The sequence below is a fragment of the Columba livia genome, chromosome 4 (genome assembly GCF_036013475.1).
Source record: "Columba livia isolate bColLiv1 breed racing homer chromosome 4, bColLiv1.pat.W.v2, whole genome shotgun sequence".
In the NCBI taxonomy this organism is placed as follows: domain Eukaryota; kingdom Metazoa; phylum Chordata; class Aves; order Columbiformes; family Columbidae; genus Columba; species Columba livia.
Window position 1 is genome coordinate 9,763,827 of NC_088605.1, and position 12,338 is coordinate 9,776,164.

Below are 12,338 nucleotides of genomic sequence, written 5' to 3' on the forward strand. Positions count from 1 at the left end.
CACATTAATAACTCCAGTGAAAATGGCAGAATGCTGTATATTGATGATATCCAATGTGCAGTATAGTAGGGGCTATGTCAGAGTTTCAGTGGAAGCAACTCTGCAATTAAAACTTTGTGTCTTCTGTCTCAGTCTCACAGAGCATGTTTTTCCCAAAAAATCTCGAGCTGATGAAGCTTCATGCTCCTCATGGTATACAGAAAACTAAGGCAAAGGTGGACACTGTAACAGTCATGATAAATCCAATAAGGAATCTGAAATAAAATCTCATAGACCATTGTTTCGTACTTAAACCATTCCAAAATTACAATAATGAAAGTACAAGTTGTTTATAATAGTCAAAGCTAGAATAAAGATATGAAATCCCTGTTTGTCCGGCTGCAAAGTTGCTTATTGAAGTTACTTGTAATGTACATCATCCAAACTTCCGACTTAGTGCTTCTTCAAACATCACATTCACTGTTCCTAAATGTCGTCTGCTTGTCTGAAATTTTTAACCAAGATACAAAAATGAATGTTATATAAAGCACTCTTTCCTGATACTGATGATGCATAATGAGTCACCACTTCAAAGCCTCCAACCCACCACACAAGCCATGTTCTTTTAAGTCGCAAATAAACCCTAAAGTGGTTTCTCCTGCCTTGCTTCTAACAAAGCATCCTCAGTTCCAAACAGCAAATTGTAACTTTGTCAGTCAGGAGAAAATAAGCTCTACAAGCAGACATGAAAGCTTCTAAGCAATACGTACATCTTTTAACTCAAAACGCAAATATTTCCCAGGCCTGTTATTATTTAAGGTTAAAAAAAAAATCACCAGTGAAATGTTAATATTGCATCTCTGATAATTTCTTATTCAGGATTTTTACAGTGAATTTGTGATGTGGTTCCATGATCTGTAACAGGAGAAAAAAAGAGAGCAGTTCAGAACATGTGGAAGTTCAGGCACACAAACAAGTCGCTGCCTGTCACTTGGCTTATGGCGATGGCTGCACCCGCTCTTCTCCAGTGGCAATGCCAGGCCAAAAGAGGTAAGGATTCACTCGAGAAGATGGTTAATCTACATAAAATAACTTCACTGATGCCAGAATTGCTAGACATAGGGTAAACCCTCTTATTTTAACAGAAAAAAACAAACAATCACAAACAAACAAACAAGAAACCCAATGACAGTTATTCTTGCTCAGGAAACGACCACTCCTTCCTGGCTGGTGAAAACTTCATCAATGGGAAATTCTCTCTCATTGAGATCCAAGCACTCACACAGCCTTCCAGGCGAGCTGTGCACACACCTGCACGTGATGCTGAGCGGTGTCCAGCCAGACACATCCTGCAGCCCAGGCAACAGATGCTGCAGATGTGGGCCATGAAGAGCCCAGCACCAGGAGGCAGGCAGGTACCCACTCAGATTCATACCATTCCTATTTTCTCACTACTTTACCTGCTTAAGCTGCCCCAAATATAAGGATGCTGAAAACATACACTGGGAAGGGCACAAGTCCTGTAGCATGACGACATCTGATGGTGGTGCAACTGCTCTAGTTCAGGAGAAATCAAAAGTTCAGCAACTACATTACATGTACAGCTACTAATTAAATAGCTTATTAGCTAACAGCAAGTAAGGCTTGGAAAAATCTTCCAAGTAGATAATCCAGCTCAGGATCACACAAGACAGGATACATCACAAGCAGGATACATCACAGTTTCTAAGTACTACTTTGTTATGACTAAACTGTAACAATGTAGTCAATGTATGAAGATAGATAAACGTGTAAACCTATATAGCCACGCATGTAAGCTTATAAGCAAATAGACCCAAGGAAGTCACAAGAGAAAAGCAACACTTAGACATTGTCAAACAACAAGAAAGTGAAGGATGCCCAGAGCAAGTGAAACTGCCAGGCCGGTAGAACAGCAAACGGGTGTCATGGGCCATCCCAAACCCCAGAACGGAGCCATATACAGCAAACAAGAGGGGATGCTCCACTGGAAGAAGTAAATCTCAACAGCAAACAATGGGGTTTCCTTTCCTAAGGAACTACTTCTGTCATCTCTTGCCATGAGAGGGACCAGCGTGCACAAAGGACTCTGAACAGAGAAGCAGCACTAGCGAGGTGCTTACAACTGTCTGAATTTATTCTCCCCAGGGACCATTTTAGAAGAAAAAGCATACTGTAAGAGTACAAACACATTCTAACATATTTTGATCTTCTTCCTTCTTTAAGAGGAATACTTCCAATTGGAGCAAGGTCACTATTCCTCTTTTGATTTCCAGTTTCACAATCTGTAAAGGTCTTGCCTTTATAACTGAAATAAAGCTAAAAATGTAACCTATATATCTTTGATCATCTCTGATAAATATCGATGGTGCTATATGCTGTAGAAATAGCTTTATTCTTGTTCCCACTTAGTCTGTTTTGAAAATCTTGTAATTACATTCTCAGCTGTGTTCACATGATTTCTGGTAAGGACATCCTGAATGCCATGTGAAATTCTAGGCTGTGAAAAAACATAGCTTCTTCAAGAAAGTCCTACTTCATCACAAAACACAGTGTTGTTAACTGGTGTTGACAATTTAATTTATAATTTACAAGTATAAAATTGAATTATGACTTTTTGGTCTAACATCATAACTTTTTACCTCCAAGCTTCTATTGCAATTGAGCCAAAACCAGTGAAAAAACAAGAGCTGATATGTGTCAGAGCTGACCTCTGACAACAGCATTAGCACCTTGTAAATAAAGCATGCCATTAGTTATGCAAAAGTAACCCCACCAAAAGAACAAGTTATGAATATATATAAAATTGCTGTGAATGGCAGTAATGGCAGGACTCTTCTGTCTTCACTATGTCGAGTGTACCAAATTTTACAAGGAGATCGCCACATTTCTAGACATAAAATGTAGGGTGTGGGGAGGGTGCGGATGTTTTGGTTTGGTTTGGTTTTAAACTAAGACTTAGGCATACATTATAATAGTCTTTTATTGTAACCAGAGCACAGGTGAAAAGCTAGCTGAGATGCTTAACATGACTCTTTGCATTCTGATGTGCATTTATAGTTCCAAAATTACTAAAAGGTTAAGGAGCATTCCTGCTCACTATTTTCTTTTTTTTTGGTTTCTTCTTCCACTCCCACTCCCTTCTTTTTATTCTGCAACTTCATTTCCAGCAGAGTTCAACTGCAGCATCACTAGAGAGATGAGAGGTGCAGGGAAGATAAAAATACAAGGAAGTTAAATAGTCATGATAACATAAGACCCTGATACTGCCTTAGGAACAGAAATTCTGAATATGTCTGCAGATATGGTCTGGAGCACAAGTGTGATGGGGAGCGGCTGAGGGAGCTGGGGCTGTTCAGCCTGGAGAAAAGGAGGCTGAGGGGAGACCTTATCACTGTCTGCAACTGCCTGAAAGGAGGTTGTAGTGTGGTGGGGCTGGGTCTCCTAAGCAACAACTGAAAGGATAAGAGGAAATGGCCTCAAGTTGCACTGGGAGAGGTTCAGTTTGGATATCAGGAAAAACTTCTGCATGGAAGGGGTTGTCAGGCATTGGAACAGGCTGCCCAGGGAAGTGGTGGAGTCATGCTTCTATAATACTGCATGTGTCACTTTATAACCTAAGACTAAAAGACAGTAATGGAGTACAATGGCACACCTGCTCTCCAGTACTGATACCCATGATTGACAGGAACACGTTCTCTAAAGTTGCTGTTTCAAAACTGTTCCCATAGAGGCAAGAGACCACAGGGTTCCACAGCTCAGCTTCTCAAGCCACGCAGATCAACATTGTTTTGGTGGCACTTGGCTAAACATACTCTACAGTAGAAAGAGCAGCGTGATCTGTGTGACTCCAACCCTACCCACCGACTCCTTTCCTGGCTGTAGCTCAAGTGCAACGTGGTGCTCAAGGCTCAGGACAAACTATCGCTTATCTGGTTTATTGGGGTTTTTTTGTTGTTTGGTTGCTTTTTTTGCCATAGGTCAGTCTGTAGTTTGCATGTGTTTCTTTTCACAGGTTTCCTTTTTCCTTTGAAAAATGTAAGAAAACAGGGCAAAAAGAGCAAAGTGCTTTCAGATTACACAGTTTATGGGCACAAATATTCTGCCATTTCTAATCCCACTTAACACAAGAAATCTTCTGAGCAGGACACAGGCCTTGAAGCGAAGGTGCCTATAATCTCTTCCTACTGCTGTCATTCACTGAGGAAGCTTCAGCAATCACTTCCACAGCTCTGAATGAAATTCTCTTCACTTTTTTTTTCCTGGCAATGATTAATATGTTACCAACAGCTAAATTCAACAATATTTAGCATATGAGCAAACGTTCCACAGAACGCATCCCGTCCAAGTTCTCGCGCTCCAGAATGGGCCCCTGGTGACAGTTACCAAGTCAGAGCACAGCAGCCATGAGAGGTTCACATCTCAAGCATCCCTGTCAGCACCCACAGTTTCCCAAAGGCAATGTCCCTCCCTGGAGGGGACAGCCTTCAGGAGAAGGAACCCTGCAAAGGAACCTGTATCCCAGCTGCAACCAAGGGAAGTGGCTGCAGAGAAGAAGTTGTATATCTTGGGCTGGTGGGGTTTTGCAGAACTCAGCTGGCACTGGGAAACAGAGCCACACAAAGAGCTTCCCATATCAAATGACACCCTTGGCTTCAGATTCCTGCTTTGGGGAATAGTTATTCCACCACATCTCTTCTTGCCATGAACACCAGCTTGTACAAACATGAGGAAAAAAAAAAAATAGATCAGATATTACAATATAAATGACCAACGTAAGGAAGTGTTACATCTTTACTCACACTCCCTCCTTGTTAAACAAAGCTGGAAGTGAGCAGAACCAGCATGGAAACCCATAACTATAAATGAAAAGGTCTCAAACATAGCACAACTTAAATACAAGAAACACCTGATAACCAAGCAATTATTTTCCTGAGTTTGGCCTTCAGAGGACATGTCTAATGGATCACCTAAACAGAGAGACTCAAGAGAAAGAAGACAAATTAGCCAAAGGCATTACATCAGCACACAAATTAAAGCACATTAAACTCTTGTAAGGACATTCCCTCCAGGAAGATCAACCTGAACATCAAACAAAGGCCATCTTCTCCTCTGCAAACGTAATGCACTTGAACTGAAGATGAGAAATTAATGCCTGTAAGTTAACTGTATCAACTCTCCTGAATGTGACTGGATAGGTAATCTGTTAGATATACTAAATGGCATAAAAGAGTGAGCTCTAACATCTCACAAAAACTATCTAATAATTGGCAAAACTGTAGAAGATGTAAAAATACAAGATTTGAGAGAGTAGAAGCTTCAACACTTTTTTCTTCCCGGAAGAACAGCATTAAAAACCTCTCTAAGGGATAATGCAGCATCCTCCTCAAACACCTGCAAGCAGGACACTGCTGGCAGCTCCTCACAGGCCCATTCTCCACTGGTTTTTGTTACACGTTATTCAAGAACTAGAACTTTCCTTCACCCTAGAAGCCCCTGCCCCAGTAGTGCGAAAATGCAGAAGAACAGCTGATACAAGACAAGTCTTTGCACCACATAGAACAGATTTCTAACAAAAACACAAGTAAAAACAAGCTTAACCGTGGCCTTTTGAGGTGTCCACAGGTTTGAGTTTCATAAAACTTAGACTGATTTATTTCCCTTTGTGCAGCAGAATTATGACAATACATTTTTCTTTGACTAGTACAGAAGACTTACCATCTCCTAGACTACTTGAGTCAGTATTAACACATCAAAACCACCGTTTGCCTGAGGATAACATGGTTTCCTTAGTGCTCGGCCTTAATAAGCCATCTTGCATTGGTTTCACAATCAGTTTATCCCTGACAGTTCTACACCATCTTCAAGTAAAGATATTACAGTTTCAGTGAGGTGTCATGCCCTTCCCTTCAGACATTTGAAACACATCACACATTTTTAAGCTGAATTCTAATACAGCTGACTGAAAACAATCGAAGCCACACTGAGGTGCCTGCTATCCTGACACCTCAAGTACAGAGCTGAATAAACTAACACACCTAAAAACTTCAAATAAGAGGTTCCAGTAAGCTGCAGGTAGCACTACAATTACTTTTGGTTTATGCTTCAGAAATCACACAAAAATTTCACATAATATCAGCTGGTATATTATCCACATGGTTTAATAAATAAGATAAAAATTTACCAAAGTTAATTCAGTGGTGATATTTTTAAGTATAAAAACTAAAGTATTTGTTACCTAGTCTACCTGTAAAGAAAAAACAGACCAATCTCATGCTGTTCCTTGCTTCACGATGCGATCTGCACATACAAATCTCAGCACGGCAGGATTCTTTAAGGTGACCCTTGCAAACTCCTGTTGTATCTGTTACCTTTCAACAGGCATATAACGGGTTTATTTCTGTTCTGCTGATTCCAGAGTTTCTCTTGCAGAGCAAGTCTGTCAAATTTGTCAAACACTGAAAGCACAGAACATACAGAAGCAGAAAAATTAGGAAGGCCCAAAACCTTAGCAAGAAAACATTTAACATGGTGTCAAAACTTATTTCAGAACTAAAAAATTATTTAAAGCCTTTAAGCTACTGCTGAACAAAGCAAAAGAGTCTCTTCACAATGTGAAAATAGTCATAGTTATTGCAAATGAAAGATCGTATCTTCCTGCATGGCTTGGGTTTAATCACTCAGCCACAGGATGTGCTGGTTTGCAGAGTATCACTAATCACAAGCAGAAAGTCAGGACTAGTGCTCTCCATAAAGAGCACAGATTCTCTACAGTTACTTCAAGTAATCTTTTGCAAATAGCGTTCAGTTGAAGATCCACTGTCTAATTCAGTTTTGTGAACTGATTCACCTCTAAGAGATGGAGGGTTGTGCAGCGCCAGCACCTCACTGTGTGAGCCACTGAGCTCAACCAAGTGGAGTTACACAGAATCACAGAATGTCAGGGATTGGAAGGGACCTCAAAAGCTCATCCAGTGCAATCCCCCTGGTGGAGCAGAAACACCCAGATGAGGTTACACAGGAAGGTGTCCAGGTGGGTTTGAATGTCTCCAGAGAAGGAGACTCCACAAGCTCCCTGGGCAGCCTGATCCAGTGTCTTGTCACCCTCAACAACTTTCTTCTCAAATTTAAGTGGAACCTTTTGTGTTCTAGTTTGAACCCATTACCCCTTGTCCTGTGATTGGTTGTCACCAAGAAGAGCCTGGCTCCATCCTCCTGACACTCACCCTTTATATATCTGCAAACATTAATGAGGTCACCCCTCAGTCTCCTCTTCTCCAAGCTCCAGAGCCCCAGCTCCCTCAGCTTTTCCTCTTAAGAGAGATGCTCCACTCCCTTCATCATCTTTGTTGCCCTGCGCTGGACTCTCTCCAGCAGTTCCCTGTCCTTCTGGAACTGAGGGGCCCAGAACTGGACACAATATTCCAGGTGTGGTCTCGCCAGGGCAGAGCAGAGGGGCAGGAGAACCTCTCTGACCTACTAACCACCCCCCTTCTAATACACCCCAGGATGTCATTGGCCTTCCTGGCCACAAGGGCCCAGTGCTGGCTCATGGTCGTCCTGCTGTCCACCAGGAACCCCAGGTCTCTTTCCCCACTTCACTGGCTTAATCCCAGTGTCAGGTGAGACAAACTCCACGCTGAAGTTTTCTTTGCAACTACAAACAGACTTAACATTATCAATTATACTCTGTCACAGACAACAAGAGAACAGCTCTAACTCCTTGCAGTAGTCACACCCATGCATTTTTTTTCTAAATCATTGCTACACTATGAATACAAGAAACAATATATGAGCAACATTAAAAAAGAGCAAGACAAAATGATGTACACAGAAAAAGCTGTATTAGTAACAACAATTTCCCCATTTAATCCATTTTAAAAGTCTCACCTAAAACAGAATTTACAAAAACACACCTTTGAGCCACAAACCAGAGTGACAACAGTCAGGTTTATATTTGAGCAGTTTCATTTATTTTTAATAACCAGAACTATATATCTCTATCATTTTTAATCTTATAATTCGCATTTTGAAATACTGCCCCATTTCTGTTCCTCCATAAACAGCCTAAAAGGTTTAAGGTTTAAATAAAAAAGCAGGCCCTGTTACAGAGAATTATCCCCCGACATCACATGAGGATCTGACCTTTTCCTGATCAAAGACAGTATTTGTTCTTAATTCATCACTTGCTCCTTGCAGCATCACTGCAAGGCAACTGCAATACTATTAAGGTTTTATGAAGTACGTCAGAAAAGTGTAAAACAGGCAAGACAAGGTAAGTCAGAATTTTCATAGTGAATTCCTACCTACAGCTTCAGACGCTGTAATAAACAATGTTATTTCAAATCAAAGGATACAAACTTCAATTTCTTGTCACTGAAGTATCACACTTTCAACACATACAAAAATTTTATCCCTTCTGAAAAACTATATGTGGTTAGATGAAGTCAAATTATACAGTGTAGATAACCAAATCCATATACCTATCTTGAGACAGGAAAACACAACAACATATGGAAAAATTAGTCATATAAGACATTACAAATTCTTTAGTGACATTATGTTAGAGTCCTTATTTGAAATTGTTCATAGAAATTTAATATCCAAAACAGCCCATGGCTTATTTTATAAAGCAACTTGCACTCCGGTCCTTTGTAACTTTTTACCATGTGGTCAATGATTTAACCACAGTAGTCCCGTTGCAGAGTTACTATCTAGAGCAGTACGGAATTTAAGTTGCATCAAAAATCCCTGGCATTTTCCTTTAATTAAAAAAAAATTCAGTGTTCAGAAAAATTAATATGATAACTAGTCAAAATTATCTTCAAAACAGACATAATTACCATAGGTTGCTTGGTAGTCAAAAGACCACAATAAAACCTTTGTGAAGCTCCTTTTTGTTCATGTATTCCTCAGATTAAAACAACAACAAACAAACAAAACCAGCAACAAACACCAAACCTCCTTCAGGATTTAAGAAGAAAATTGTTCAGAATACTGGGAAAAAAAATAAATCATGGAATATCTCCCAGGCACTTGCTTCAACTTCCAGGTAGCCATAGTATCTTGCATGTGATTGATTGTTTTATTTCCTTACTCACTACATTTGGATTGGGATGACCCCTCCTTTGAAAGCATACAATAACTCACTAAATATAAATAGATTTGAACTTTTACATTTCTCATTCTTTTGCCAATTTCTAAATCTATCAACTTGCCTGTGTTGAAGTAAAAATCAACTTTTCAGATTAAAATCAAAATTAAGAAAAAAATGCACACTTTAAGTAGAAGATTAACCCGGACATTTCCCAAATAAAGATCTGCTAAGTTTTAAGAACATCTGAAACTATCCTAGAAGCTGGTCAGTCACACACAAAGCAGTTCTGCCAAGCACAGGCTCTAACAGGAGCTCCATTAAGCGCTTTGAAATACAAATTCCACAAGCTGTTTCAAGTTTCTACCTGCTGTATTATACTCATATTAAAACATGTTCCTAAATAAAATGCTAAATCCTAAGATAGAAAAAAGTGGTTTATGATTACATTTTTAGCTGTTTCCAAAAGTTTCCTTGCGTTAAGGTGCACATTTGGATGTACACAATTTCTTTCAATAATTCTGATGAGCGAAAACCCATGTTAAAATTGACACATTGCAACTAGAATGCATTTTTGCAATTTACACATTAGAAACCAAAACACGCAAATTATTTAAGTAAACTGTTGTAAAACACTTTAATGTCTAACAAGTTATGAATGCTTCTTTGTACAGAGATTTGTTCAGACAATTGTCAATGGGCAACAGCACTTTTCAGCTCACAACTACATATTACAATTAGTAAGGAAACAAGAACAGTTGATTAAAAATGTTACTGGCTGAACTGGTTCAGAAGTATTTCATGTCCACTTGTCACACACACAGCCACCTCCACTTAAGATGTGCATTCAGTTTGTGTACTAAGTGATTTTATAAACTAATTACTATATCAGAGATTAATTACCTAAGGGGATTTACAAGGGCAATTAATGGAAAACCCCTTTGAGAATAACTAAAGCTGTTCAATCTCACTGCCACAGTCTGGAGAATGTGTTTCTGCAGATCACAGCAACTCTGGCTGATGCTATTAAATTGCTAAATACTGCAACTGGCTGCACCAAGTGTCCTATGAGCTGTGTGAGGAATGTCACACAAGGGACAATAAAGCTCATGAACGCTCAGTCACAGGGCGGGTAGATCACACAACTGTTTGTTGTTGGGGGGGGATTTGGCTGGCTTGTTTTAGAAAGAAAACATTAACTAGGCATGCCTCTGCTCAAATACAGGAAAAGATAAGTTACTACTGCAACTACATTTCTACTGTATTTTTTCAACTTAGTGCTTAACTAGGACAAATCTAGTCTTGTTGGAAGAAAGGAATAGGCCATTGATTCCTAAAGAAATTGAATTTATTAAGAAGGGCTGATCTGACCATTTTAAAGCAGTTCAGAAGAAAATTCAACTCGAACAAGATAGATGGAAGACATACCTAAAGAAAAAAAAAAGCAACCACATTTTACTCTAAGCTTATTGAAGGGGAAAAACAGAAGGGAAGCAACACCCATAGGTAGGCAAATTTGGGATTACTACTCTACAATCAGATTAATACAGATCTAAGAAGCAAACTCCTGTACTTTTTATATGACAAACTGAGGGCCCTGCCTTACCACACTGTTAATTCAAGCTGTAACTCAAGCTTTGTGTCCCATTCTCATAACACTTTTTGCTTGAGCTCACCAATTCTTTAGAAAAAGCTACTAGGAATATCAGTTAAAGGTCAGACATTGCTGATATTCAGAAAAGACAGTGGGGATACAACAGGGGCTAATCCAGCCACTTTGCATAATTTCCATTATTCCCAGTGCAGTCACTTTACCTCAAGGTATCCAAGTTAAATACACGAATGCAAAGTACTGTAAAACACTGAAATTAAGACAACTTCAGGTCCCTTTGTTTTTAGCAAAAGGCCTAAATTGTGGAGGAGTCTTGAAGTGGCCATGTCTAAAAGTGCCTTTTATGTGCCACTCATCTACACAGATGATGACCAAAAAGGTAAATGCAATAGACTGGTAGATCCTGGCTAGCTTTAGTCAAATTGGCAGAGGAAATGAAAATGAAGATAGCAAGGACCAGAAACCCCAGGAGAAACCAAACAAAATCCTGGCAACTACTTTAACCCACATCAACTCAAGACTCATGCTATAATGTAAGCCATGCTACAATAATCCCTTTCCCCTGCTGAGACCTGAGTGATAACACCCAAGAGCATGCTGAATGGGGCCTGACAACCCTGTCTTTCTCAAAAAAAGTTATTTTAGCTAGTTTCTGGTAGGAAGAATCATCCATCACAAACATTTTTAATTTAATGATGGAGCAGCTAATCCTAGAAACCATTTCTGAGCATATGAACACCAAGAAAATGCCCAGAAATGGTCAGCATTGATTCAGCAAGGGGAATTCATACTTTACCAACGCGATGAACTCCTACAATGAAGTGACTGGCCTGACCAAAAAGGGGAGAGCCGTGGATATTGTTTACCTGGACTTAAACAAAGCTTTTGCCACTGTGTCCTATAAGAACCTCATGAACAAGCTGTCACTGTGTGGCCTGGATGACCAAACAGTGAGGTGGATTGGAAACCAGCTGAACAGTCAGGCCCAGAGAGCAATGATGAGTGGTACAGTCCAGCTGGTGCCCAGTAACTACTGGTGTATCCCAGGGGTCAACACTGAGTCCAGTCCCATTCAACATCTTCATTAATGATCTGGATAATAAGGCAAAGTTTACCCTCAGTAAGTTTGCACTGAAAGAGTGGCTGATACACCAGGGGTTGTGCTGCCGTTCACAGAGAAGGACCTGGAGGTTGTGGTGGACAACAAGTTGAACATAAGCCAGCACTGCGCCCTCGTAGCAAACAAGGCAAAGGGCAGTGTGGGCTGCATTAGACAAAGCGTTGCCAGCAAGTCAAGGGAAGTTGTCCCTCCCCTCTGCTCAGCACTGGTGAGGCCACACCTGGAGTTCTGCAGCCAGGGTTGGGCTCCCCAGTACAAGAGAGATTTGGACATACTGGAGAATCCAGCAAAGGGCCATGAGGATGATGAAGGGCCTGGAGCATCTGTCCTATGAGACAAAGCTGGAGGAGCTGGGACCGCTCAGCCTGGACTTATCACCACATATACATACCTGAAGGGAGTGAGAATAGAAGACAGAGCCAGGATCTTTCCAGTGGTGCTCAGTGACAGGACCAGCGCAACGGGCACAAACTGAAACATGGGAGGCTTCCTCAGAACATCAGGAAACATTTATT

At 40.3% G+C, this 12,338-nt stretch overlaps 1 protein-coding gene across 3 annotated transcripts in view; it reads right to left on the reverse strand.

Annotated features, from left to right (window-relative positions):
* Positions 1-12,338, reverse strand: part of ZFYVE28 (zinc finger FYVE-type containing 28) — a 159,602-nt gene that overhangs the window by 126,575 nt on the left and 20,689 nt on the right. The window lies entirely within an intron of this gene.